Source organism: Ambystoma mexicanum, chromosome 11, assembly GCF_040938575.1.
Source record: "Ambystoma mexicanum isolate Mex_15411 chromosome 11, UKY_AmexF1_1, whole genome shotgun sequence".
NCBI classification, from domain to species: domain Eukaryota; kingdom Metazoa; phylum Chordata; class Amphibia; order Caudata; family Ambystomatidae; genus Ambystoma; species Ambystoma mexicanum.
This window is the reverse complement of record NC_090934.1, coordinates 23,114,974-23,121,091: the sequence shown is the minus strand read 5'-3', so window position 1 is coordinate 23,121,091 and position 6,118 is coordinate 23,114,974.

The following is a 6,118-nucleotide window of genomic DNA, read 5'->3' as shown; positions in this document are numbered from 1 at the left end:
GAAATGCAACCGGCACTGATTGATAAATACTGCAAACCTCTTTGGGTCACCAGAAAATCGTTCGGGCGGAGCCAGAGGTACATTCCCAGGTAGGTTGATCTGCACTGGATTCATAGAGGATGTAGAAGGAAGATTTCCCCCAGATGCGGGTAACGGGGTCTGTCCGGCTTGTGACTGTAGCAATTGTCTAGCGAGATCATCTGTTCGCTCCTTGGAAATAATCAGTTCCCTTCTTAGAGCGTTCGTTTCCTGACGGGCTGCATGCACTTCTGCCCTTAGTTCCCCAAGTAACTGGGCTAGCTGGTCGGTATCCGAAGTTTCCATAGCGCCTGGACGGGAGTTTTGCGGTAGGCTTTGCGTTCTGTAACGCTCACCTGATTCCCGTAGAGGCGCCGGTCTTGACTGGGCGTATACCGTATCTTCAAAGGTGATGTGTAACACACGGCTGGCTCTTTGGGCTGGACCTCTGTGCACTGTATTTCTTGCTCGAAGGGTAAGGTGTCTGCAGATAGAAAATATGGGATTAATGAACTGGGTTATTGAATGTCTCTCTCTTCTTCCCTTTCTCTTCTCCTGTAGAACCCCAAAGGTTAACGCGCTCACCTTAGGTAAGTGAATGCCGTGCTCTCCATCTGCTTCGGGGCAGGGTGCTGTAACCAGTTTCTTCACTGGATAAGGGGAGCAGGCCTCTTGACTTCAGAGGACTGCTGTCCGTCGTTTACTACACGAACGGTAAGTTTCGAGTAATTCTAATGTCTTTAAAAGTCTTTAGTAATGATGTCTCTTGTTTTGCAGGGTTCCAGCGATGGCGGATGTCGGGCTGAAGTGAGTTGAAGATGGAGCCCGTGTGATGAATAGAAGCGCCTGGAAGCACGTAAGCTTGTTGCCTGCTTCACGATGCACTCTAACTGTCTTTTTATTTTGCAGGTACAAGTTCGGAGCGGCTGCAGGGTGCCGGAATACCCACTGGGTTAGATGTGGAAAGGAGTAATGGCACGTGAGTATTAAAGTTCCCCAATGTCTTTAACCGCACCTTGTTTTGTCTTTCAGATGCGGGATGCAGCGCCGAAGGCCTCCGGAGCGCACGAAGAGTAGGTAAGCCTTTGTCTTTCAGATGCCGGAATGCAGCGCAAGGCGTTGGTGACAGCCGATGGACCAGGTAAGAGATGCGCTGTCACTGAAGACCGTAGTGCTAACCTGTTCTTTCTTGTCTTTATAGGTGTTGCTGAAGACTGGATTCAGGATGGTAAGCCTTTTTCCTTAGGCCCAGGATCAGATGCAGAAGACACGATGAGCGTTCTGCTGCAGAGGATGCAGAATAACGCAAAGCAAGATTCATCCATCGGGTGTGGTTTAAATAGCCTCCTGTAGTGCTTAGGTGTCTCCTTCCACAGCCACGCCTAGGTAAGAAAAGAGTTCCTGCTTTCCAGAAGAGTTCCAGTGTTCTGAACCTAGGGAGTGGCTCCTGCCCCACCCAACAGGAAGTAGTTCCAAACAGAAGAGGATCAGAGGCTCAACTGGCAGGCAAGTAAGCAGCATGGTCTGCTGCAGGTAAGTCCACCCAAGCATTATGAGCCCGGCGCTTCCAGTGCTGGGACTGGGCATATTTATGAGCCTGGTGCCACTGGCGCCAGGACTGGGTCCAAAAGGTCCCAATTGGGACTGGTTGGCACTCGGAACCTGGGTTATGGATCTGCTTCCAAGGGAGTTGGGAAAACCCTGACCTTTTGGAAGCAGAGATCATGACACTTGGCTTTGCACAAGCGGCACGTGCTAGAGTCTGATAAGCCTCTAATGTTGCGGATTTCGTTAGTTTCGAGCAAGTTCAGCCTTATCCTTAGCATAAGGTTACGTGCCCCCCTGCTTGGACATTTTTGGAGGTACTTCATCGCCTCGTTGAGTTTACAGAACGATGGGGGCAGATGAAGAAGAAGTTTGTTATCGTTTGCTAAATCTTGTGTTTTGATCCAGTCTAAGTCTTTAATTTTCTTGTAGACTCTCGACAGATTTAGGCTGAGATCGACTTCCGAGCACGAAACTGCCTCGAGTAAGGCCAGGTTTTTTTCTTTCCAAGTTGTTAACATTTTCACCTTGCCAGATTGGAGTTCTTTATTTAGCAGACCATAGATTTGGTCACTGTCATCCGTGATACATTTTCTGAATAGCCTGAGGGCGTTGATGTTGACGGTTGCCGTTAATGACACTAAACTTAGTTCCCGACGGATTGCAGCTATGGATGTAGATTTCGGGAGGCAAAGAACTGACTTCCAAAATGTACTTTCTAATTTTTGCCAGATTTTTGCTGGAATCGTTGGATGGCCTCAGCTCCGTAGGTGATCGGGGGGACGACTTTTTTTCTGTAAAATTCAATTACGGGAATACATGAGAATTTTCCAAATTTTACGTCGATTGCCTTTCCCTGGGAGGCTAGTTTCTTGAGTTTGGTTTGAAGTGTGTTCTGCATGGAGGACTCATTTTTCGAGGTGTCTATCGGAACGCCCAAGTATTTATAGTCGGTGACCCTCTCGATCACGTTTTTCCCCAGATACCATTTGAATTTTTCTGTACTTTTATTCTTCTTCTGGCCGGCTTCCAGTATCATGGTTTTGGTTTTCTCTTTATTTATTTTTAGGTTGTTTTCTGTAGTGTAGGTCAATAGGTTGGATAACTGTCTTTGTAGGCCGTTCTGAGTCTGATCCAGTAAGATTAGGTCATCAGCATATAGCAGGTGGCATATTTTCACGGACGCGACTGACGGTGGAAAAGTGCGCTCCAGATCTTCTGAGGCCCCACAGTCGCCGATGTATGCCAGGAACAAGACTGGAGCTAGGGGCCATCCCTGTTTTACCCCCCGCCCAGTCTGGATTTCTTCTGATAGAGTGCCTCTTTGTGATAGACGGACCCTAAAGGTCGTGTCCGAATGTAGGGCTTTGACTGGTTGCAGAATCTCCTGTGGGCAACACCACCCCTCTAGTTTTTGCCACAAGTGGGACCTATCAACTAGGTTGAAAGCCTGGGAGAGCTCAATGAAAGCAATGAAAATACAAGATTTTCCCTCCCAGACCTTGCTTTTCAGGGTGCTGATGGTTAAAATGTTTGCCGCTGTGCCCATGTTTTTTTTTAAACCCGATTGAAACTTATCGTTACACGGGGTCGACTCTGCCCAGGATTGGAAACGATTCAGAAGCAGACTCCCGAAAACTTTGCCGATACAGTCCAAAAGGGCTATGGGACGATAGTTTAGGGGGTCGGTGACGTCTCCCTTTTTGTAGATGGGGACAATGATGGATTTTGTCCATGAAGGCAGCAGAGATTTCTTCTCTGAGCATTTCTTAAAGATAGATGCTATCAGTGAAGCACATTCTGGTGGGTTTGCTTTCAGGTCTATATTGGAGATCCCATCCGGGCCCGCTGCTCTGGAAATCTTTAATTTTTTGATGGGGTCACTAATTTCTTGCTGGTCCTCCAGTTTTAACCAGTCTACCTTCGGAGATGGCATTCCGGGTTGAACATTTGATGCAGGGGCTTGGAAAACAGAGGTAAACTGGGTTTTCCATTTGTGCTCAGGCATAGCATTGATAGTCGAGTTTTTGTACGAGGACATCGAGGATTTCAACAAGGACCAAAACTCTTTAACTTTATTTCCGTAGATTGCTTTGAACATGGTTTTCCGCGTCTTGTTGGTAAAGTCGGTGTCGATGATCTTTCACCCAATTTTTGTAGGTTGAAATTGCCGACTTTAATTTTTCTTTGTTTTGCGGCCAGGTTCCCAACTGTCTCTTGAGTCTGCGGAATTCACGTCTTTTTGCCACCAGTGTGGTTTCGAAGGTGTGTTTAGGAGGAGTGAAAGTGGAGGCTGGCCGTTTTGACCAGAAGAGGTACATAGTCCAAGGAAGTGTTTCCCTCCACACTCCTGTCGCCATTGTATTTTGCCAGCAGAGCAGTAACCGCTCGGGTTGTCAAGTTTAGGCGGTTACCACGAGAGTTTGGTACCACTTCCATGACGTACGGTGCTGACACTTCAAAGTGGTTTGTCAGGGACATCGTAAGCTGGTTGTGATCGCTGGCTGTGGTTTTACGGACTTCAAAGTCTTTTACCTTGCCCAGAAGGGGACGAGATGCGTAGATGTAGACTTTGTTCGCATGTAGAGATCCTTGTTCCCAAGTTGGCAATCGCTGGACATTTGGGAAGACAAAGTTCAGATTTTCCAACTTTCTCGAAGACATTAAGGAGGACCAAAGGTGCCCTCTTTTCACGGCTGGTGTCGTGGTTGAGGTTTCCTCCGGCTTTAGAAGTTCGTTGGAGCATTTGGCATTCAAGTCCCCACAGATTATGATTAAGAAGACTTGGTGCGTTGCATGGATTTCGTCCACCAGGTTTTCCATCATAGATAGATAGGTCTGATGGTTAATGGCTGCTGGGTTCCAGTAGGTGTTGATTAGCGCTATTTGCACTGGACTGGAAAAGGGTTTTTCGACCCAGTCGAGTAGTACTGCCAGGATAGAAAGGTTTGATTGAAGAGTGGTCTTAAGTGTCAAACCAATTCCCTGTCGGCAGCCCAAGAGAAGACCAGATGTTGGGCGACCCAGTACCCCTTTGTTAGCTGGGGCCAAGATGATGTCGTAGCCGTCCATAGCCGGAGTTTGTCGCAGCCAAGTCTCTTGGAGGCAGATAATGTCGATTCAAGCTAAGTTTGCATCACCGGTCGTTTTGAGGTATATGTGGCCTCTAGTATTCCACGAACAAAGGTATAGCGCAGATGAAGAGTGGTCGACCTTCTGACGGTCTGTGGACCCAGCAAGCCGACCTGTGGGTTGTTATTTTTTCACTTGAGACAGAGCCTTCGTGAGCCATGCCCACAAGCCCTGTAGTTTGATAGCTGGTTTTGTAGACGTATGAGCGCTCCCTTTGATTGCTCGAGTGGATTCCCTGGTTCACTGCACATTGGGCGCGGTCGTGTCCAAGTTGGGCGATTCTGGGATTGAGCACTGGGACTTTGGGGTCTTACATTCAAAAGTTTTTGTCAGCTTAGGCCGCCTGGATTTATCCTGTAGTTTTGTGCTAGGGGTCGCTTGTGGCTTCGAGTTGTCCATAGTTTGGGAGAGTTCGGTGATTCTTCTGTGTTCGGCCCCCTTCTCTTTTTCTGGAATAATGTCCTTAAGCCCGATTTCTTCTCTGCGCGGCCCGACTCCTGACAATGGATTTTGTAGGAGTGGTTTTGCACAATATATCCTAGCGCCAACAGGTCTCTAGCTGCTCGAGTGATTACCTTTTTGGTGCTCTTTGAAGCTACATGAATATAGGCTTTGGCTCTGTTGTTAGAGTGATATGGGTCCACTATCTTTAAATCCGAGGACTTTATTTCTCGTAGGACTTGAATCAAGCTGAATAGCATGAGGATGCCTCTTCTATTCAGAATTATGTCATCTTCATTTTCTGGGTGCTGTTCCAGCTTGATGGGGGACTCACTTGTGGTATGGATTACTTTACGATATTGCTCTGTTCTTGAAGTGAAGTGGGACGGCAGATGCAACGCCCTTTGTCGGTTTGCTTTGGCTCTGAAGTTAGGCCTCCTCTGGACTTTGGGGAGCGATCCTGCTTTCGCCTCTCGGACTGTTGGTGGATATGTTGGGCGCTGGGGGACGACCTTTTATTGTTTGGCCGGTCGCAGGCTCTTGGAGATACAAACGACACCACTCGAGAACTGTGAGGGCTACGAGTGATGCTGGGTTTCCGACAATGGAGAGTGTTCCTGAGCTCCTCCAGAGTACTGAATTTTTGTCCTGGTCCTCTTCAGACGAGTCATTGATGGTTTCTTGCTCGGCTCGATTACCGCGATCAACCGGAGGGACCAGTGAATTTGATACTGGGTGCTTTTTTCCACCTTTGTCCAGCAGTGAGTCATGGATGTCTTCAAGATGTTGGGAAATATTCATCAGAACCTCATCCACCAGAAAATCTTCAGGTGTTCGGGGAGAAGCGTTTGTTCCCTTTTGCATTGCTAGGTTGGAGGCTGGGCTTAGGACTAGGATTCCCGCTTTCTCTTTTCTTTTAGATAAGCATGTGGTTTGTGGCTTACCTAATTTGGGTTTCTGAACTTTGGATTCACCCCCTTGT